The 24617-nt window shown below is 38.7% G+C and overlaps 1 long non-coding RNA gene across 1 annotated transcript; it reads right to left on the minus strand.

Annotated features, from left to right (window-relative positions):
- Positions 1-100: 100 nt before the first annotated feature.
- Positions 101-20309, minus strand: LOC119721350. Its single transcript, XR_005270174.1, has 3 exons — positions 20027-20309; positions 2472-2555; positions 101-271 (listed from the first exon to the last, which is right to left on the minus strand). It is a non-coding gene; the product is annotated as an uncharacterized LOC119721350 (long non-coding RNA).
- Between the last annotated feature and the right edge of the window lie 4308 nt (positions 20310-24617).

Below are 24617 nucleotides of genomic sequence, written 5' to 3' on the forward strand. Positions count from 1 at the left end.
CATAACGCTGAAAGGTCCTATATATTCTGTTCTTAGACAGATATAGACTTTGTCTTGTTCTTCTTTTTTTTGTTTGAATGTATTTGCACAGTACCTAAAACATCTGCAGTGCTACCCAGTAGAGCTTCCTTGTACTTGACCAGACTTTCGTCATCGGCGTCACGTTCTTGAAGCGTCTGCAAGTCCATTTGTTTGGGCGGTGGGTAGTCGCGGGCAAGCTCTTCAGTACCCCTCTGAGCTGGCACGGCTTCTGGTTCATCTCCCCTCTCTACTGCACTCCGACAGGGAGAGACAGAATTAACTTTAACGCTTGTATTACATTATACTACATTTAAGAAGATTCCCTGCTGAAAATGATAATAAAAAGAACTTTCCGTGGTTTTGGGCAGTACCTTACAAAGAGTAGCAGTTGTTTTCTGCAGACTGACGCGGTACAGGGATGCATGGGTTAACACGTACCTTTTCCAGACATGGCGTTTCAGAGTTGGACTGTACCAAACTATTCCGAAGATTTAAATTACTACAAGCAAATGTCAATGTCTGAAATAGCAGAGACTACTTCCAACTACAACTGCCTGAAATTATACAAATGTATGTGCTATTTTTCGTGAACATTTCACAGACTTTCAGGAAGGAAGGAGGATTGTTTTGTTTTGTAACTTTTTTTAATGTTGTCCATCGTCTTTACACTGCTTAAGGATACATTTAAGGGTGTGCTTTAATTAACCGAGAACACACACTAACTCCGCATGGCAAAGAATTGCATATTTTAAAAGTTTACTCTATTTTCAAATATTTGCACATGTTTGGCAATGTGGCCATGACAAATCAAGGTAGGTCCGTGTGACCATGTGACACATTAGTGTGCACTGTAAACAAAACCCGTAAAAACACTGTCCTTTTCCCGCATTGTTTACGGTTTATTACCGTTATTGCTTGAACCGTCACAAGAAAGAACGTGCTACGTGCATTTCCCGTAAAACTTGGTGACCTAACGCAGGCTGGGATTCACAATGCTTTGTATTCGTAACTTTTCAAAACCCCTCCCCTTTCAAACCCTCACAACCGCCTAGTTTTTAAAGCTGTGATTCGTGTGCACTCACGCAAGGTTCGCTACGTGCTGATCATTGTACTGTGAAAGCCGTAATGCTTTAATATTGCGGAATTTGGAGAGCCAAACAGCTAATTCTGCGGTGTTGACCAGCAATAGGTTGACCCTTTCTGCGGGATTGGTAAAAAGTTGTAAATGAAAATTACAACTTACGGATGCAAGTTATGTTACAACTTAAAGATAATTTCACATTAAGTGATTTGAAAACCACTATGCCTGTAAAAGACAAGCTGTAAAACGTATGCATACCCCACTCCCAGCTGCAGTAACTGGAACCTACCCCCCTCCCTATACCCCTACACTAAGCTCTGACGCCACCCACTTTGTATTCCATTACTTTACGGCAAATTGCCGTCAAATTTACGGGAAATTCGCGTTAAAATTACGGTCACCGTCATTTTTCGAAACCCGTAACTGACCGTAATTTTACGGTCTTTTGTTGGCAACCCGTTTGACACTGCTTTTACCGTAAAATTACGGGCAATTTTTTTACCGTGTGTTTGACAGTTTGGCTTCATCTGATATTTCTGTTGTGAATCTCTTAAAAGTCGCACGCTCACTCTCCACGAAGAGATGTCCTTTTGTTAAAGCAGTAATAAAACAGGTACAGCAGAATTTTATTTGCTTATTTTGTCACAATTAAATGCAAAACCTACTCATTTTTTTGAATGAGATTTCCTCCAAAAGCGACATTTAGTTATTTAATTATTTTTTTCACAAAACTTGAATTATTAGCTGCTAGACAATTTGTCAGGGAGTGTTTAAATTAGGCAACACGCCCATTTTTAGTGGGTTGCAAAATGCCTAAAAATGGGATGAAGTACAATTTTCACTAAATTAAAAAAAAATAAGAGCCAGGAAACATGCTTCTTTAACCCTGAACTCCAAAGAATGTATTGGGGATGCAGTACCAAATGCCAAAAGAACACTAATGGTAATGGGCTTTGTACATGTCAGTAGATGGCACATTTTGACCACTTTTGAGATCCCCAGGGAGGAACAGTATACTGCATACGTGCAGGCTGATAGTCGAGCATCGACCTCCCACCTCGGACGTCCTGTTGTCCCTCTTTTGTTTGTACTCGAACTTTTTTTCGGAAGACCTTCATATTAAAGCCCGAGTCCATCATTTGCAGCTATCCAAAAAGTAGCTAGCGTAATTATTGTTGAAAAACATACTTTATATAGTTAATTCGTCTAGACAAAGCGCAGTTAGAGGATGAAGACGGGGTCAAAAAGACTGTGTGCCAAATGCCATGCTTGTATCATCAAAGGCACAATTCCCTCAAATACTTCCCTATCTGTCCCACTTTAAGTCTTACATAGGGTCTATCTTACAATCACATGAACATGTACATACCTTGAAGTGCCGTCGCGCATACACAGCTGAGGCACATCAAGAGAATCACACAGGCGTGTCCCTTCATTTCAAGTCTTTTCTGTTCTTTTTTAACGAAAAAAAAAATGGAGCAGTCATGTTGGAAAGACGTTTGTATTGATACACCGTGGAAGTGACCATGGGAAGTGAAAAGTCCCATCACCCATCTTTGGTTTAATTGTACACACGGATGTCGCTAGAGAAGGGGTGTTGGGTCCATCCACCCAATCAAACGGTTTGTCGGCAAAACTGTCGTCCTGACGGCAAATATACTTTAGTTTATTAGGTTGTGTATATAATACACGAGTGCCACTAGTGAGCGCAAATTTGCATCCTTGTGGAGACATTTCCACAATAGGGAACAAAAGATTGTATAGGTTTCCACAGGGCAATTTCTATAGATGAATAGGTCTCCACAAGGTTTTCACGAAGTAGATATATGGATTTTACCCCAAAACTAGGAATTTCCAAGGTGGGTTGATTTGTCGCAAATGGAAGAGTTTTAGAAAAGGGATATTAAGTCCGAATTTCAGCTAAGGAAATTAATTCTGGTTAAAATAAGAGCATTTTGGAACTTCACTTTCAAACTCGAAAACTTTACTACACGAGAACAAGGAAATTTCTCCACAAGGATACAAATTTGAGCGTGTGTTTTGTCTGAAAAATTGTCGTCCTGTCGGTAACTATACTTTGGTTTGAGTACACACGAGTACCACTAGAAAAGGGTTGGGGTGAAATACATTTTGGCAAAATTGTCGTCCTGTCCAATATATGCTTTGACGAGTGGCGCAACCTATCTTCCCATAATTGTTTGAAGATCGTTCGCTTTGAATAGTGCGGCCCGGGGGTAGACGCCATCCAACTTTTGGAGGCACTGATCGACATGCCCCAAAAGTTGGATGGTGTCCACCCCGGGCTAGCTTCCAGTACAGACGGCCTGTCGACAATTTTCTGTCAACACCCTCCATAAAAATTAACATTGGTAGGCGACGCCCTGTATTTGCAGGGGCCGTATCATAAGTCCGACGCCTCATAGGTCCGACGCCTCATAAGTCCGAAATTTCGGACTTATGAGGCGTCTGAGTTATGAGGCATAACATTTATTTATTCCGTCTCATAGGTCCGACGCCTCATAAGTCCGACGCCTCATAAGTCCGACAACGGAAAAACGAGGCGTTTAATTTGTCGGACTTACGAAGCGTCGGAGCTATGAGGCGTCGGACCTATGAGGCATCGGACTTAGGAAAAACTCTGAATGGGCATGATCTGACAGGGCAATATAGTCCAGGCAAAATACTTCATTTTTTGAGTGAACCTCAAACAAATTACAACAGAATTTTTTTCACCACGGTGCATTTCTATAAGGTCCCTAAAATGACATACTAAAAGTCCAAAAAAATCCAAGTGGTGGAAATATGCCTAATTTGCATAAATCCAAAATGGCCGAATTTTTTTGGACTTTCACATTGATTTGGTCATATTTCTTATATTCGTTAGCTTTTTCAGGTACTTAAAACGACAATTGTAGTCCGTTTACATTGATTTCATAATTATTCTAGTCCTACGTAACTTTCAAGATCCCCATGTTTCTCAAATTTGCCATATGCCGTACAATAATTTTCATAAATGCAATATATTAATTTGCATGAATTAAAGTTAAAATTATGGCTGTCATGTGTGGACATGTCACAATTGAATTTTCCTGATAATCCAAGTTCAGTTATTTACTAAATATCACACCACAGTGCATTTCTATAAGGCCCCTAAAAGGTCCAAAAATCCAAGTGGTGGAAATATGCCTAATTTGCATAAATTCAAAATGGCCACTTAAACCATGATTGAGTGGTCGGGCACAACCCGACCACTGATTGGAGTTGTTACGATTAATCTTCTTTGAGTGGTCGGGCACAACCCGACCACTCTTTGGATTTGTTGCGATTAATCTTTCTTTCTTTCTTTCTTTCTTTTTCCGGACAATACTTCTCCGCGGGTTTTCTCTTAAACGGTATATGGTATGAACTTGTAACTTTCAATATATATCGACCCTCATCCGAAGTGGTGCATATTACTCTGACGTCATGATTATGTCATCAGGTGTCAAATTACAAGTGATTTTAACTGAACAAGTGACCAAATACTTTCACTTATAACTCTTGAACTAAATCATTGATGTTTGTATTCTGTAATCAGATAGACCATTAATCGCTAACTATTTTTTGCCGTGTACGTAAACTCGCTTGACCTTTACTTCCGGGTCTACCGGAAGGTCAAAGTTAACTGAATTCAAAATGAAGACGTGAGCCTGAAATCAAAACAAAGCAACATTTCTTCCGAACGGTTCACGGTATGATCACAAAACCTTGTGTGAACTTGTACCTTGTTACGAAGATGTTATAGTTTTTGTTACGCCATCATGACGTCATCAGGTATCAAATTACAAGCGATTTAAGGGCAAATTTTGACAAAATAGTTTGCGCATATCTTTTGAACTAAATAGAGTATCGTGTTCGCTTTTTCATGAGGTTGTAGACTATGCCGTGAGGAACATTTCTTGTCCCCAGACACAAAACCGCTTGACCTTTACTTCCGGTGTTACCTGAATATAGCTCAAAAGCGGAAGCATTTTACTGCAGACACATATATTATAAAAGTGTTTGGTGAAGAATGCCAGACACAAAAACAGTGTGATGGCGTCATCATCCGGAAGTCAAAGTCGTTTGACCTTTCCTTCCGGGGCTGCCAGAAGGTCAAAGTTAGGTGAATTCAAAATATAGAAATTAACCTCAAATAAAAGGAAAACAAGATTTCTTTCCATAACCGATTGAAATCACGCCTCACCAGTTTACCTCTCATATCTGAATGCTGAAAATTAATATTTCCACAGCATGTAGCAACAACCTTTCCTGTCGTAAAGTCAGTGCAGAATTTTATTATGCCCATGCAAAAGAAAAAAACAACTAAAAAGCCATTTTATGTGATTAGCATATGTTGCATAAACTCCAACGACGTAAGAGGCTCCGGCAAGTCTACCAATAGTCCCAACTGGTTGTATGCTTGAGTAGCCATCCATGCAGCACCAGATGTGCGCTTCCTGATAGGCCTACAAGTCTTGTCGAGGTAGCAACAAGTTCAACTGCAGGTTGTGTGATTTTCTATGTGAAAAACACAGGGTAATGGATATGCAGGGTAATTGGAGGAGTATTGTGCAGTTCAATTATGATTAAGTCACTGTAAACACAAGAAAATATGCCAGCCGGACCACTCTGCGTTTGTAACTCAACACACGCGAATCTCTAGTTCTTTCTTTCTTTCTTTCTTTTTTCCGGACAATAAATTTCCGCGGATTTTCTCATAAACAGTATATGGTATGAACTTGTAACTTTCAACATATATCGACCCTCGTCCCAAGTGGTGCATATTTTCTGACTTCATGATGACGTCATTGGGTGTCAAATTACAAGCGATTTTAGAGAAAAAATGGGCCAAATACTTTCACCTTTAACTCTTAAACAAAGTGATCAATTACGTTTCAACTTTGCAATCAGATAGACCATTAGTTGATAAACATTTTTTGTCGTGTACGTGAACTCGCTTGACCTTTACTTCCGGGTCTACCGGAAGGTCAAAGTTACGTGAATTCAAAATGAAGACTTAAGCCTGAAATTCAAACAAAGCAAAATTTCTTCCGAACGGTTTACGGGATGATCATAAAACCTAGTGTGAATTTGTACCATGTTACGAAGATGTTATAAATTTGGTTACGTCATCATGATGTAATGTAAGGGCAAAGTGATGGAAGGGCAAATTTTGACTAAATAGTTTGAGCTATACTTTTGAACTCAGTAGAGTATCTTGTTCGTTTTTTCTTGAGGTTGTAGACTATGCCTTGAGTAACATTTCTTGTTCCCGGACACAAAACCGCTTGACCTTTACTTCCGGTGTTACCGGAAGTGCAATAAAAACTGAATATAACTAGGAAGAGGAAGTATTTTACTACATTTTACTACGTTTTACTATATTTGTTGGAACAAATAAGAAAGCGGCTGCTTACAATAATAGTACTGCTACCACATAATTTCATCATATTTGTTCACCAGGGACTGCAAAATCACAGCTCTTATAAGAATAAACCCAGGGGAGGATCCAGAAATTTGTACAAAATCACACAAAGCATTCAAAACTAATATTCTTTTTTCTGATTTCTTTCGGCGTAACTCGCATATCAACACTGATTCTTTAATTCGTACCTTTATGCAGAAATTTAATAGTTCGACAGTGTAGCCACAAACTTTTTTTTTCGTTATCTCAGTGCAGAAATTTAGGAAGCCCATGCGTGCAAAAGACATAAGCCATTTTATTTTTGATATTGAGATAATCAAATGTTGCATATATTAAGCTCCAAACACGTCATAGAGGCTCCCTCAAGTCTACCGATTCCGATTCTGACCATGAATTCAATTATAATATTCTCGTCCATTTTCTGATATTTTTCGCCATAACCGATTGAAATCGCACCTCGCCAGTTTACCTCTCATATCTGAATGCTGAAAATTAATATTTCTACAGCGTGTAGCCACAAACTTTTCTGTCGTAAACTCAGTTAGCATAATTATGTTTCATAATCTTTAACGACGTGAGACGCTCTGTCAATTCTACCAATGTCGTAACTTTAGTGCAGAATTTTATTATGCCCATGCAAAAGACAAAAAAACAAAAAAACAAACCAGCCATTTTATTTTAAGATTAGCATAATTCTGTTGTATAAACTCCAACCACGTTAGAGGCTTCGTTAACTCAACCAATAGTCCCAACTGGTTGTATGCTTGAGTAGCCATCCATGCAGCACCAGATGTGCGCTTCCTGATAGGCCTACAAGTCTTGCCCAGGTAGCAACAAGTTCAACTGCAGGTTGTGTGATTTTCTTTGTGAAAAACACAGGGTAATGGGTGCAGGGTAAAGGGAGGGGTAATGTGCAGTTCAATTATGATTAAGTCACTGTAAACACAAGAAAATATGTCAGCCCGACCACTCTGCGTTTGTAACTCAACCATTGCGAACCTCTAGTTTTCATATTGATTTTGCCATAACTCTCGTCCTACATTGCTTTTTGGGGTACTTTAAACAACAATTTGTCCTTTTACATTGATTTCATCATTATGCTAGTCCTGGGTACCTTTCTAGGTCCATATGTTTCCCAAATTTGCCAAATGCCGTATAATAATCTTCCCATACGAACGTACAAACCGCCAGCACCACCATCACTACTTGAGGTCATCAGATGTGGGTGTAAGAAGCGTTCTTTCGTTTTGGACGGTTAGTCATGACGGTTCGTGACAGCTCGTCATGACGGTCGTCGTGGCAAATCACATTCCTCGCTAAAACGAAAGGGCGTGATCAATGGATCTTGGCCAATCAACTGGCTCCTCTGTACGGTAAACTTTGTTGTTCGGGAATAAAGACTTTAGATTATTATTCAAATAATTATGGAACGCACACACACACCTACCTGCCAGGGACTGCCACGTCGAATGCCATGGGCGTCGCCAGGATTTTTTCTAGAGGTGGGTAATGCACATTTCGCCCCCCCCCCGAAAAAAAACAACAACAAACAAATACCTGTACTTTTTCCAGCATATTCTCAATTTATCTTTTTTCGAGGGTGGGCATGGGGGCATTTACCCACCACTCTTTTGATGATAAAAAGTAGTAATTAAATAGTAAAGTCTGTCAGGAGCAAGTGTGGCCCATTGGGCCATGGGCAGCGCCGGCATTTATCTCCGGTTTTAGAGAATATTTCTATTTCCCCTGGATGGGATGCTAGTCCATCGCAGGTTACTCCACAGCTAATACCGGCACCCATTTATACTCCTGGTTGGAGAGAGGCAAGCGTGGATGAAGTCTGCCCTAGCACACAACATAATGGCCAGCACCTGAATTCGAACTCCTGACCCTCTGATCATGAGTCACAAACCCTAACCACACTACGGCACAAAAAGGAGTTTGATCACTGCTTGCTCAATTGGAAGTTGGTTGCTGCCTCGGCAAATAATATGGAAGACATAATCTAACTTTTGAAGCGCATTTCTGGTGCTGCACATGGCTACCCGAAAATAAAAACGTCAAACTTCAATTTGGAGATTGACGGATCCTCTAAAGTCCTTGGAGTTATTGTAACACATGCCTGTCATCTAAAAATACACAAAATTATGGCTGTTTTGTCTTTGCACAGACGTAATAAAATTATATTCTGAATTATCGAAAGAACGGTTCGTGGCTAGACTGTACGAATCATAATTTTCTGCATAAGCAATAAAATATGCTCAATATTTTCTAAAAAAAAGAAGAAAAAAAAAGGATTTTGTGGCTTTTTGGTTTTTGCAGGGCATAATACAAGTTTGCTCTGTTATTTTTTGGTCCCATTTTAATAGTTTATCAAATTAGGCAGCTGCTGAACGGCAGAGAGGATTTGCAACCGCCCCCTCTAAATCTGATACTGTAGAAGGAGGCTTGTTGGAAACGAGAGGCTGCAATTATTGTCCATTTGTCCTTTGTTCTTCCTCGTTTCTACTCATGAATATTAATTTGTGAAGACAATTTATTTTAAAGCCAGCCATCCAGTCAACGTAATAGAAGCAGAAAAAAAGCTGCCTAATATGGGAGACGTGATCCACTTTTTTTGGTTCACATTATGACTACTCAAAAACATAAGCAGTGTCGGTAGACTTCAATTTGGAATTTGACAGAGCCTCTGAGTCCCTGGAGTTTATGTAACATATGCTTATCATCTAAAAATACATGTTTTTTATTACGTTCTGCTGAAACTAAACTGGTGAGGTACCATTGCAATCAGTTATGGCGAAAAAAAGAGAAGTGTATGAAATAAAATAATTCTTGTTATTTCGCCCTGGGGTTGTGGTGCGTGTGCCCTTGGGCAAAGCACTTAATTTGCCACTCATTTGGCCCACCCAGGATTTTTTTTTGTAGTGGGGCAAAGCAAATTAATTGTCCCCCAAAATCCTTGTATTCTCTCTAGCATATTTTCAATTGATCATTTTGTTTTTGGGTGGGCGGGGGACATTTGCCCACCCCACCCCCAGTGACACCCCTGCAGACGCCCATTTTGTTAAATGTGTATTAAATTAATAGCAAATATGACTTAAACTAGGCAGGAGGCACATGTCGTGCAATGTTTAGAATTCTGAAAGAAAAGAATTGAGAAAAAAACCTCTTCCATGCAGGCACAGATGAAGTCGCACAGAAAAATGAAGGATTATGGGGTATATTGCAAAAGTGGCATTTTAGTGTTTGAATCCACATGTACATAGTATATATAAACACATGCACTGGGTTCAAAACTACATGTAGTGATGAAAGTTTGCCAATTTATTCTCGCAATAAACAAATGAACCCTGTAATCCATCATGTTTTTGTACGAGTTCATCGGCGCCCTAAGACAGTCCCTGCATGAAAGAGATTTCTTCCTGCTCTTTTTCTTTAAGAACAACGCGTGGTAAATAAATGTAGGGCCTATGGCCTTGTACCCCTTTTGAAACTCCCGCACTAATCCTATTCAAAGTGAGCAACTGCATGGGCTGGCTTTCAATTTTCATTGTTGTTGCATTCGATTTCAATTTGCATTGTTGTTGCATTCTAAAGTCTTTATTACGAATGACAAAGTTTACCGTACAGAGGAGCCAGTTGATTGGCCAAGATCCATTGATCACGCCCCTTCGTTTCAGCAAGGAATGTGATTGGACAGGACGACCGTTATGACGAGCTGTCATGACGAACCGTCATGACTAACCGTCCAAAAACGAAAGGACGCTAGAAAGACTTGTGTGAATAGAAACTGCACGTGCAGAAAGTATGGTCTCTCTTGTTCAACTGCTTGCACTGAAAACCGTGGCACTTGTTGTGCCAACTCGCCACCACCAGACATTGATCCTAGGCTGCTGAAGATTATAGTCCGCCACATAAGTGTTCATTCTAAGATACAATGATGTACGTGTAGATGATAACAATCAGACTAACATTGCATGCAAGCCAATATGGATGATAGGCCGCCAATATGAATCTTTGTGATATTTCTGTATTCATAACTGAACTTGGATTATCAGGAAAAGTACAATTGTTTTCTCTCTTCACAGTAATCATGTAATGATAAGAAGTTAAGCTACGCTTTCATTTCACTTACTATTCCGTATTTTGTATTTTGAGTTGCATATTCGAAAGTGATATTGTTAAGTGATTTAGCGAGAACCACTTAAATAATTGCGACTTTAACTATGATTGTGTTTTTATTTAATTGACTTGCTACTTGTTCCTTTTTAGTTGTTAAGAATTAGTATTTAACTTTGTCATTCTGTTCTTGGATGAAGATTACTCAATATGTATCTTTCGCCTCTTAAATCAGACTCAATAAAAGTGCAAAACCTGATGAATAGTTACCCCCGCAACCCATTTTCCATGGCCTAAGTCCCAACATGGGTCCTAATTGTGCTGTAACTTCAACTTTACTTTACTTTATTTGAATTCATGCAAATTAATATAAGGCATTTATGCAAATTATTATACGGCATTTGGCAAAGTTGGGAAACATAGGGATCTCGAAAGGTACCCAGGACTAGAATAATGATGAAATCAACGTCAGAGGAAAAGAAAATGTTTTGTTTAAAGTACCCCAAAAAGTAATGTAGGACGAGAGTTATGGCCAAATCAGTATGAAAATCATATAATTAGTGGCCATTTTGAATTTATGCAAATTAGGCATATTTCCACCACTTGGATTTTTTTGTTTTACTTTTTTTTCGGGACCATATAAAGATGCTCTGTGGTGTGATACATAACTGAACTAGAAGTTATTAGGGAAAATTCAATTGTGGCATGTCCACACATGACAGCCATAATTTTAATTTTAATTTATATGCAAATTAATATACGGCATTTATGCAAATTATTATACGGCATTTGGCAAAGTTGGGAAACATAGGGATCTAGAAGGGTACCCAGGACTAGAATAATGATGAAATCAATGTAAAAGGACAAATTGTTGTTTAAAGTACCCCAAAAAGCAATGTAGGACGAGAGGTATGGCCAAATCAATATGAAAATCATATAATTAGTGGCTATTTTGAATTTATGCAAATCAAGCATATTTCCACCACTTGGATTTTTTTGTACTTTTTTTTCGGGACCATATAGAGATGCTCTGTGGTGTGATATTGATGTATACATACATGTAACTGAACTAGAAGTTATTAGGAAAAATTCAATTGTGATGTCAACACATGACAGCCATAATTTTAACTTTAATTTATGCAAATTAATATACGGCATTTATGCAAATTATTATACCGCATTTGGCAAATTTGGGAAACATAGGGATCTTGAAATTTACCTAGGACTAGAGTAATGATGAAATCAATGTAAATTAAAGGACTAAAATTGTTGTTTAAAGTTCCTCAAGAAGCTAATAGTATGAGAAATATGACCAAATCATTGTGAAAGTCCTAAAATATGCGGCAATTTTGGATTTATGCAAATTAGTCATATTTTCACCACTTGGATTTTTTGGACTTTTAGTATGTCATTTTAGGGACCTTAAAGAAATGCACTGTGGTAAAAAAAATTCTGTTGCAATTTGTTTGAGGTCAAACCTTATATTGCCTGGACTAATAATGCGCTGTCTGATACAGAAGCAGGAAGGTCCGTTTCATTATGAGAGAGGTATTCACTGGGGGGGGGGGGGGGGGGGGCAGGTGCAATGTTATTATAAATGAAATCCAAGATGGCAGCTATTTTGAAAAATCCAAGATGGCTGCCATCCATCTGGGATACATCATCAGCAATGGGTCATTAAGATTACTAGGTATCAAATGTATGGGGTTTGCCACCGAAATTGACTTCGTACGACATTCGATTCCAAATTTAGAGGGAACATTCAATTGGTACATGTCCACACATGGCATCCATTATTTTAACTTTAATTTAGGCAAATTGATATACGGCATTTATGCAAATTATACGGCATTTGGAAAATTTCGGAAACATAGGGATCTTGAAATTTACCTAGGACTAGAATAATGAGTAAATCAATGTAAAAGGACTAAAACTGTCGTTTAAAGTACCTCCAAAATCTACCTAGATGAGAAATATGACCAAATCAATGCAAAAGTCCTAACATAAATGAGGCATATTTCCACCACCTGGATTTTTAAAGACTTTTAGTATGTCATTTTAGGGACCTTATAGAAATGCACTGTGGTGAAAAAAATTGTTTGAAGTCAAACCTTATATTGCCTGTTTTAGTGGTCGAAACGACACAACACGACAAGCCCGATTGCGCCTGTGATAATCAGGCAAACACATAAGCCACTGACACCGGTGCGGCCGCCATCAGTAAAGAAGACATCAAAAAGGAATTCAGAATGGTAAAGGATACTGTCTCACGAGTACAACTGGACTCTTCCTCATGCTGTGTGAGGGCCCCAACAGGTACCAATAATAAAACTGAGAGGGCACTTTACTTTCTGCTACAAAAGAGCAGTCGCTACGTAGAAACAGTTCTAAAAGTGCTTCAGCTAGCGTACAGCGACCTTCACAAGAATGAGAGTGTGGATCCAGAATTCTTGGACCAGCTGGCTGTAATTTTGAAAGCCAACTTGGACTACAATCAGCGTGAGTACGAGGCAGTTATTGTGGCATCACAATTCGACGAGGATACCTCCAAGTTGGTTCGCAGCTTTCAGAAAAACAATGCTTGCTTCTCTGATCGAGGGGTGAACCAGCTAAAATTAGCAGCAGAACTAGCCGCAGCTTCAAGAAAACCAACATCAGGGGCACGTTCAAATTGTAGATTATATCCCCCCAGAGGCAGGGGTACTTATACTTATAGAAATTATGGTAGAGGTGTAGGCGGTCGTGGTCAAGGTAGAACGGATGTGTTCCATGGATTAGCAGCCAACTATCCTCCCAACCAACCTCAATATGGAGGAGAATAGTTCTCAATCATGCCACTCTCTAACTATTCCAAATGGCAAGAAATAGGTGCGTCTCCAACTGTTATTAGTTGGCTTCAATGTGGTGTAACGCTATCGTTTACCACTGACCCACCGGTGATTGAATTGCCTAACAGAAATTTTGTAAGTGATCAAATAACATTTTTGAATAGTGAGATTAAGAACTTGCTTCAGAAAGGTATTATTGCCAGATGTGCCTTTAAACCTAGAGTTGTCTCTCCACTGAATGTGGTACCGAAGAAGGGCAAAAACAAGTGGAGACTTATTATTGATCTTCGTGTTGTTAATTCTTACATTGATGCTCCCAAGTTTTCTAACGAGAAAATTTATGTTTATTCATTAGTGAAGAGTGAGGACCATTTAATTACGATTGATCTCAAGGATGGGTTTTATCATGTGCCTGTGTGTGAATCTCAACAAACCTTCCTAGGGTTTAAATGGAATCATAATTGTTATTGCTGGACCAGACTTCCATTTGGGTTAAATGCCTCACCTTACTTCTTTGCAATAGTTTTACGACCGGTTCTTGAATTATGTTAGGGTCTAACAAACAAAAGAGGCAGGTTGGATGGGGCACTTCTTTGGCGCATAAAAACTACGTTTGTGGTTCGCGCTGTAGAATTATGGATTAAAGGATTACTGGTCACATATGATTGCCTGTGTTGATAAACACTATAGGATAAGGGATTCGGCCTTGTTTTTTTTTTATTATTCCTATTATAATAATAATTAGTGTAATTAGTATACAAAAGATTCCCAAAGAGCGCCCTAAAGGCACTGTAGCTTGCAAGCGTTAAGAAACCTGTAGAAAGGATAATAGTGAGTAGTAATTACAGTTTTAGAGGAGAAGACAGAATACTTCGAGGGAAAGGCAACCGAATGAGGCAGGGAGAAGCCCGGCCACGTGTAAGTTGGCCCATGTGGAACTCGGACCCGGGTCACAGCGGTGGAAGGCGAGGACATACTGCTACGCCAACCTGACTGAAGTAATGGGAATGAGTTAATTTTTTTCAATCTCGTCTGAGTTTTTGAAAGGTTAATTTAGAACAGGGACGCCCAAAACGGAAGTTATCCATTGAACACCTGTTCTTCTCATCCCGAAACCGATATGTACAGTCCTTCAAGTCGCCGTTGAAGCTCTGGGGATTAGCAGGACATTATGCCTTGTCGTCGTGTTGCTAATGTGTGCATGGTGGCCAGCATTGGTAGGCTAATATACATTGACCCGTTCCTGAATCACACGTTAATTAAACTCCAAACTACAATGTAAAAATGTTTGGCAAATAATTCGTTGGGCGAAATATAAACAACGCAATATGTATTAGGCAATGTTGCCCAATAGTTAAACGTGTTAACTATTCGCCAATCGTTGGTCGAATAATCAACCCTTTTGCCCAGCTTTTTTTTACAGAGCAAAAGCCACGACGTTCCGCCGCCCGCCGATATGGAAACGTTTTCCCGGATTTGTCTCATAAAAGAAGTTGCCCACATGACCGCTGTGTGACCTCCACGGGAGCTATGTGTGCACAGGGTCACGCGCCGCTGACCTCCACTGCAGGGTACTGCCATTGTGGGAATGGGTAAATAAACAATGGCACAATATGAGGGGACTGGCATAGTCAATGTAAATACAACAACTTGTAGAGAAATAATTCTACTTTGCACGACGAGAAAATCCGTGTGTTGAAAATGGATGGACTCTCGATGCCATTGGCATGATTGTATCACATCTTCGTCACTTACGCCCAACGATATTCACGACAAATCTCGGTTTAATCTCTCAGTTTTAAGCATGTTTTCTAAACAATACATAGAAAAAAGACACTTACCTCATTTCTGATAATGTTTGTAATGACATTTACTGAAACAGAAGACAGGATATTCTTGAAATCAACACGAGATTACTGACGTCCGGCGAAGGCTAAATTAAATTTGGCGCGGCCTGTCGGAATAATACTTAACCCCTACAACTTTAATGGTACGATCCAGTCAAGACGACAGAAAAAAAGGCTTTAATTTCAAAACAATACTTTAAATTAAACCTAAAACTTAACTGATAGATTGCAAAAATAGTCCTACATATTACTTATAAATAAAATCTATACCAAACGTCGTAGAATTGTAACATTTTGACGATGAAAGACGATGAGTAATAATTGATGACGTCACAAATGCGGTTTTGCGTGCTTGTGTCATCCGGGACCTGTAGATGAAAGGTCATTTCAGACGCTAGATGTGAATAGTCAATCCTCTCCAAAGCTTCGTTCCGACAAAATTATTCAACCAATCAAAACATGTTTTATATCGCCAGAAAGCTAATATGGGTCATTCCATGTCAGACCAACGCACTTTTTTACCTCATGTCTTCCGATTTTAATAAAAATTGCTGTGCTTGTAGGTCCTAATGAGCAATGAATACACACCAATTTTTAGCCCGATCCGACCTACCATGCGGTCAGGGCAGAAGCCACAAAAAAATGGCATTTTTAGAGTAAAATACCACCCTTTTGGTATAAATATGTCAAAACTATGGCAATTTTCATCCAATATATGTGAATTTGGTTTTAAAATAATGAGGATTGCATGCTCAAATCACTCTTTTTGTCAAAATTAAATTTTGTGAAAAGTAGGTCACGTGACCTTTAATATGCTATCGTGACCTTTGACCCAATTTTTGTAATAATGTATCATTCCGAAAATCAACGAAATAAAAATAACTTGCTAGAGCATGTCTTCCTCTATCAGAATCTACTAAAAATCAGTTGGGGTCTTCAAAATTTACAACTTTATGACTACTTTTGTACAGTTAGTAGGTTACAAATGAGTCAATTTATAGATTTTACATAAGAAATTCACCAACACAACTTACTATTCTGTTTCTAAAGTTACTAAAATTAATCTAGATTTTTATGTATAAAGTACAAAGCCAGGAAAAACAAAATTCCACCTTCTGATTCCAAAGAAACTGTCTAATCAGAATATCTGGACTCAAAGTGTGCTAACCACTAACAGTAACCAGGCCTTCACCCAGTACAGCGGACTCACGTCCAGGTGAAATTCACCTCAAAGGAACAAAATGCCAAGTCTGTGAGAGTCATTAAAGTTCAAGAAGCACAGTGATGAATGAGTAAAGGTAACTTTGATTGTAATATTAAGTATTATCTTCAAGCAAACTTGAATCCTAGACCCTGATTAGTCCATCTATAGCAACAACTGTGTGATTTTATATAATATTGCACAGCTATATTGCACCCCAGATATTAAAAATGTACGTGTACATATGTTGTGTTATTTCCTGCAGAACGGACCAAAACACTACATGTATGCACGTACATCTTCACTGCGTGTACGCATTTGATATCAAGTTTGCTTGAAGATAAATTGGTTATAAATCCCACTTGCGCTCGTGGAACACGGAATTATGTAGTGCATCGAGTGGCATATGGGTCACAGCAGCATTGCATTATTTCATATTCCAAGCGCGCTCGTGGGATAACTAATTATCAGTGGCACCCAGGAGGGGGGGGGGGGGCCTTGAACCCACCCCCAACATTGTCAATTTGTTTGTTTGATTTTATTCTAGTTTTTGTTGGTCCAATCTTTTACAGAAATTTGAACAAAAAACGATTTATGACCCCCCCCCCCCCACCAAAAGCCAAATCCTGGGTGCGCCACTGCTGATAATTTACACTATGAGTCTGGTTAGACCTCATCAGCCCTCAGAATGAGAAATTCACAAACCAAGATATATTTTAGTAACTTTAGAAACAGAATAGTAAGTTGTGTTGGTGAATTTCTTATGTAAAGTCTATAAATTGACTCATTTGTAACCCACCAACTGTACAAAAATAGTCATAAAGTTGTAAATTTGGAAGACCCCAACTGATTTTTAGTAGATTCTGATAGAGGAAGACATGCTCTAGCAAGTTATTTTTATTTCGTTGATTTTTGGAATGATACATTATTACAAAAAATGGGTCAAAGGTCACGATAGCATATTAAAGGTCATGTGACCTACCTTTCACAAAATTTAATTTTGACAAAAGAAGTGCTTTGAGCATGCAATCCTCATTATTTTAATAACAATTTCACATATATTCGATGAAAATTGCCATAGTTTTGACATATTTATACCAAAAGGGTGGTATTTTACTCTAAAAATGCCAATTTTTTGTGGCTTCTGCCCTGACCACATGGTAGGTCGGATCGGGCTAAAAATTGGTGTGTATTCATTGCTCATTAGGACCTACAAGCACAGCAATTTTTATCAAAATCGGAAGACATGAGGTAAAAAAGTGCGTTGGTCTGACATGGAATGACCCATATACTGCATATTCATAAGCCGCTAGGCCCAAAGCAGCCTGATCACAATGAAACGAGTGAGGGCTCACGAAAGCGAGTAATGTGCAAGGAAACTCGCTGTTTTGCTAGCTCTCCCACGCAAAAACGACGACATTATGCAGGTTTACTATGTTTTTTCCAACGAAACTGAGGAACTTACTGGTATTATTTGTAGGTTTTGGATTTGATGAATAGTTATTCAAGTGACTCCCGAGCGGCCCAATGCTGGAAATGCAGCGCACTTTTTTTATAAAATCACTTTTTCATAAAAAATGCTCATTTGACCTATGTACGCAGGCCAGATTGAGCGGATGAGACAACGTTTCCATATACAGGCGCGGATCCAGGGGTGGGCCGCGGGGGCACGTGCCCCCCGTCAAATTGAGTCCACAAAAAAAAATGAATAAAACAGGAGGGAAAAAGAGGTGGAGGTGAGAGAAATGGAGGGAAGGAGGAGGGCAACCTTCTAACAAAAATGCCGGCGCCGATATTAAACATCAGCGGCCTGCAAACATTGTGTAGTGGCCGTATGACACAGGGAACTCGAGAAGCTTCGAAGTAAACCGCGATCCCACCGTACGTATCCATACATAACCCTGCATGGTAGGCCTATATGGATTATGAAATGCGATTCATATGAGCGCACGCACCGGTACGAAAAACACGCACGTGTGACGGCCGATGTGCTGTGTTTAGCGCGATGAGCGCGACATACACGTTGAACCACGGATCAGATCCGTGGTTGAACGCTGCTCTTTGGACCACACTATTGGTCAAGGGGTGTGTTTTCGTATAACAATTTGCCAGCATTTCTTCCACGCACTTCCAAGGAGTCCAAAACATGTCCGTTTCAGTAAAAAATGTCCGTAGAAAATCTTATCTTATTGATAAACTGAAAATTTATACTTGACATACAAAACATTAGAAAGCATCCTTGCAAAAGTTTACAAACTAAGTCTATACAATTCCGTTTCAAAAATGCACGAAAACAATTATGCAAACGAAAATGGTTATCAAGTGAAAAACAGAAGAAACTTAAAAGGCTTGTTAAAGCAAGAGTATACATGTATATTAAACCAATGAAAAAAATCCTTATTTAACTTAAAACATTTTGCTCAAATAACTCAGGGAAAGAGGGGCCAGATATCGCCTCAGATTGCACCACAGAGCATCTAATTATCAAAAAAATTCCCGGGGCCCTTAAGCGGGCCCCGGACCCACGCCGACAGACATTGCGCTCTGCATTATTAGTCCTCGGGGCAGATCTCCCGACGCATCCTTAAAACAGTTTACAATCTAAGACTATCCAATTCCTTTACAAAAATTAAATGCAAGAAATTGATTATGAAGTCGAAAATACTTGGTTATCAAGTGAAGAACAGAAGAAACTTAACTAGGCTTGTATTAAGAAATACAAGAGTACAATTTCAAACCAATGAACAAAAAATTTAAAAAAACACATGGTGTTACCGCAAACCGAAGCGATAATGAAAAAAAAATCCTAATAATCTTCACAACATTTTAATGAAATGGGGCCAGGAATCGCCTCAGTTTGCACCACAGAACATCTATAGAATCAAAAATTTCCCGGGGCCCTTCAGTGGGCCCCGAACCCCACGCCGTAAGACACTGCTTCACGTTCGCATTAGTCCTTGGAGCAAATGCCTCAGCGCATCGCCCGTTGCAACAGTTTACAATCTAAGTCAATACAATTCCTCTTCTTCTTTTTTTTTTAAATACAATGCAACAAATTATGAAGACAAAAATACATGGTTTGCAACTTTGAAGTACACAGTACCTTTAAATTTGTAAAAACAAGAGTATATTGTAAAAAAATCCTTACAAGTTTATCAACTTTTGCACAAATAATTCAGGGGGAAAGGGGCCAGGAATCGCCTCAGATTGCATCACAGAGCATCTAGAATCAAACATTTCCCGGGGCCCTTAAGCGGGCCCCGGACCCCACGCCGTAAGGGCTTCGCGCTCCGCTCTCGCATTAGTCCTCAGAACAAATGCTCTAAGATGTGCCCCCCGTCTAAAGAAATCCTGGATCCGCGCCTGATATAGTTCAGTTCAGTTCAGATACATATATTTACGTTTGAAAACCTGTGAACCGTTCGTTGTCAATGGAGCTGGAGGTCCGGTGGAAAAAAAGAAAAGAAAACCAGGTGAACTTACCACGATGTTACAAAAGTGAGTCACAATAATAAGGCGGCAACTTGCGCTTTACTAAACACCAACCGATCTCCACGAGGGGCTCCAAGTAGCTGTCTTTTTTTTCTGCGGCTCTCTGTACGCTATCCAGTCACACCGATGCACTGAGAGAGTAGAGTGTTTTTATGGTGAGGACACGAATCAGTAAGTAGTGGCGATCGCGATATGGTCGCTTTCACCTCCGCCCACGGTTGAACAGACTTGTTTTTTTCCACCCGTGAAAGCATTGGCTTTCGTCCTTGGGTTGTGTTTTTTCTATGCAAACAAACTAAATAAAATATGCACCAACGCAGGTTGGTGGTTGAAATTCTACCTCCATTTGCACAACTAAATATCAAAGTGACCCTGCACAAACACATATGATATACACGCACATCTGTATATAGGTACTGCGTACTGTATAGCGGACTGTGCACCGATCTCCTGTCTTGTTAATTATAGTCCAGGCAAAATACTTTTATTTTTAAAGTGAAACTCACACATACGAACTGCAACAGAATTTGGAATTCTACCTACATTTCCTTGTTTGAATAACATTTTCTAAGGGAAATCAATATCAGAGACCGGATAAGGACATAATAAAGATACAAAATGGCTATTATTAATACTTTAAGTTAAGTTGCGCGTAAATGCCTTTTACTCATACATTCTCAAAGGTCAGTATTGATGAGCTTCAAATTCACAAACTTCTATCTACTGGCACAAACTTCTATCTACTAACAAAAATAAACGGTGAATTATGTGAAAAAAATAAAAAATTCTTGATCATATGCCAAAATACCGGGGGGAGGGGGAAATGTGGTGTTCATGGTAAATTGGGCTAAACAGTAGGCGACGGGTTGCCTAACGAACAAAATAAAGGATTATTGTTGCTTACAATAAAACTGTCAACGTCAAAATGTTTTCTTACCAGTAATTTTGGAATTTCCTTGAACTTTTAGGCACCCACCTGCTTTTTAGCCCAATTATACAGACGCCTCTTTCCCCGTTTTTTGTTTTCTGGGCTAAACATCGAATTTTTATCATTCTTCAAATTTGCAGGAGCTAATTCACGTTGGGTCATTTTTGGAATTCAAATTCACCATTAAGCAAGATTTGTGAAATGTAAGCAAAAGAATTCGAAACTGGTTCATGTGATTACTTTGTTTGTCTGTTTCTTTGTTCCAATTTGAAAATGCTTAATACTATTTCCCACAAGATACGGCTACATAGCAGCAGCCACAAATGACCATATTTTGATCATTTTTTTGCATAAAAACAAGCACATGTTACTGAAATAAAGAATGTTTAAGATCAACTTAGGGCCTCATTTAGAAAAAGGTCAGAGATATAAGAAACCAAGATCGTCATTTAAATCTAGAAGATAGAAGGGCAAATGCACAGTAGTTTAAAACCATATATGACCCAGACATCATCAATATTCTTGAATTATCATCAAAAATATCATTGAAAACGAATTCAAATGCAATCATTTACCATGTAAAATATTGTCCAAATTCATTAGTACGTGCATCTTTGTCAAAACGATGCAGATTTTGCTATTCGGGAGTTTAACTCGCTGCTGTGGAGTAACGCCCTCTGTTGACCAATAGTGTACAGTGTGACAACTATTTTTTTTTCAGTTCAAAACTTCGCGGATCTAGGACGACGTACGTTCACTGCGCTATTTTGTGAGATCAAAAGTAAGACTTACCCATGCTTTTATTCAATCTACTCAAATGGGACTCATTAATTTACTGGAGAATTTTCATTTTCGAAGGAATGTAGTGTAATGTTTAATCATTGTTTTCCCTCGAAATTTGGGAAATAAAATTAATCATTGTGTGCAACGCAGGGGAATATGTATGTTTATGATGTTTCTCGCTTTTTTGAGTTTTGGGGGAGAGAGGGCAATCAGTAGAATGTTAGTAGGTTTTTTTATATTCTAAAAAGAAAAACAACCAAAACTACTTTGTAACTTACTCTTAGTAGAAAAGAAAAAAAAACTAAAGTATTTTGAAAGTTACTCTATAAGCTTTATGCTGGGCTAAAGGTGTTCCATCTCACGATCTTCTTCGCTAATATGCGATCGCGAAATCTGCCTGATATACTGACAACAAATGCTTCACTATGATCGACCGAGAAACTCATCCAATCACACTTTTTTTTTTTGTCACTGTGCCGCGTTTTAATTGTCTTTGCTTCCATAGAGTCACTGTTTAATAATCTGATTCGACATAGGATTTTCTCAGTGTATTTATAATTTCCTAGGCAACATTGATGAAGCTGTTTAAAAATCCATGTTTTGTAGCTTTGGTCAATTTGTTTCTTGGAGAGAAAAAAACAGAGAAAAAAACCCTTAAAATTGAGATGAAAGGCTTTTACACTTAATGGACAGACCAGGTTTTGCTGTAAGTGAAAGTCATACAGAATCGTTCTAAACACCTTTCCCTAATTCATAATCAAACAGAAAGGGCCTATTTCGAAATAAACTGTGCTATAATTATTATAGTCCAAAATGGTACTTATACACATGACATTTTGAATGTAAGTTTCTGACTGACACGAGCAGTTATATAGTTTACGAAAATATTATTTTCTTTCTTAACTTTACAAGAAATTAAGTTTCAGATATTAACTACTCTACATGACATCAAAACCCTAAAAAGAACCTGCCTGTGCGAAATGTGCACCTTTATTTCATGCCAAGGACACTTAGTAAACTGTGATATCGATGTACAAAAAAAACTGTACATGTAGTACGTGAGGTTGACTCACTACAGAACAATCGGATTGGAAAGGGATTTCCCCTCTTCATGGCTTGTCAACAGAGGGCGCTGATTTTCTTACGCAGCATTCCGATCACCTGGCCGGCGAAAATGAACACTATTGGTCAACAGAGGGCGCTACTCCCCAGCGGCGAGTAAAACTCCCGAATAGCAAAATCTGCATCGTTTTGACAAAGATGCACGTACTAATGAATTTGGAAAATATTTTACATGGTAAATGATTGCATTTGAATTCGCTTTCAATAATATTTTTGATGATAATTCAAGAGTATTGATGATGTCTGGGTCAAATATGGTTTTAAACCACTTTGCATTTGCCCTTCTATCTTCTAGATTTAAATGACGATCCTGGTTTTCTTTGGCCAAAAAAAAGAGTCTCCGGTTTCTGGTATGCGCGCGCGTCGCCGTAGCCATGCGCGTCGGCAAAATGAAAAAGGTTTTTTTTCAATGAAAGATGATGTCTCAAAACCGCCAAACTCACTGGTTTGACTGGAATCCTGCTGCTGCACAATTTTAACGTGTTTTTAAATTGGGTAATGGTCGAGAATAATCTTTATGTGGCCTCTCTGGACTCCCATATATTTGCACTAAGTTTAGTCGGGCACCATTTTCAGTCATCAGCCGACATTTGAAGCAAAAAAATCAGGTAAAAAAAAAAGCCGCGTCGCCGCACCACTTTTTGGGCAAGCTCCATACTAGAAACCGGAAACTTTTTTTTTTTGGCCTTATATCTCTGACCTTTTTCTCAATGAGGGCCTAACTTGATCTTAAACATGCTTCATTTCAGTAACATGTGCTTGTTTTTATGCAAAAAAAGTGATCAAAATATGGTCATTTGTGGCTGCTGTTATATAGCCGTATCTTGTGGGAAATAGTATTAAGCATTTTCAAATTGGAACAAAGAAACACAGACAAACAAAGTAATCACATGAACCGGTTTCGAATTCCTTTGCTTACATTTCACAAATGTTGTTGCGAATTCGAATTCCCAAACTGACCCAACGTGAATTAGCTCTTGCAAATTTGAACAATGATACAAATGTGATGTTTAGCCCAGAAAACAAAAAAACGGGGAAAGAGGTGTCTATATAATTGGGCTAAAAAGCAGGTGGGTGCCTAAAAGTTCAAGGAAATCCAAAATTACTGGTTAGAAATCATTTTGACGTATAGGGCAAAACCTATAATTTGACAGTATTATTGTAAGCAACAATAATCCTTTATTTTGTTCGTTAGGCAACCCGTCGCCTACTGTTTAGCCAAATTTACCATGAACACCACACTAGTTTTCCCCTCCCCCCGGTATTTTGGCATATGATCAAGAATTTTTCATTTTTTCACATAATTCACCGTTTATTTTTGTTAGTAGATAGAAGTTTGTGCCAGTAGACAGAAGTTTGTGAATTTGAAGCTCATCAATACTGACCTTTGTCGAGAATGTATGAGTAAAAGGTATTTGCGCGCAACTTAATTAGGTATTAATAATAGCCATTTTGTATCTTTATTATGTCCTTATCCGGTCTCTGATATTGATTTCCTTTAGAAAATGTTATTCAAACAAGGAAATGTAGGTAGAATTCCAAATTCTGTTGCAGTTTGTATGTGTGAGTTTCACTTTAAAAATAGAAGTATTTTGCCTGGACTATAATTAACGAGACAGGAGATCAGTGCACAGTCCGCTATACAGTACGCAGTACCTATACAGATGTGCGTGTATATCAAGTGTATTTGTGCAGGGTCACATTCATATTTAGTTATGCAAATGGAGGTAGAATTTCAACCTCAATTAA

The sequence above is a fragment of the Patiria miniata genome, unplaced genomic scaffold (genome assembly GCF_015706575.1).
Source record: "Patiria miniata isolate m_02_andy unplaced genomic scaffold, ASM1570657v1 HiC_scaffold_13, whole genome shotgun sequence".
Classification (NCBI taxonomy): Eukaryota; Metazoa; Echinodermata; class Asteroidea; order Valvatida; family Asterinidae; genus Patiria; species Patiria miniata.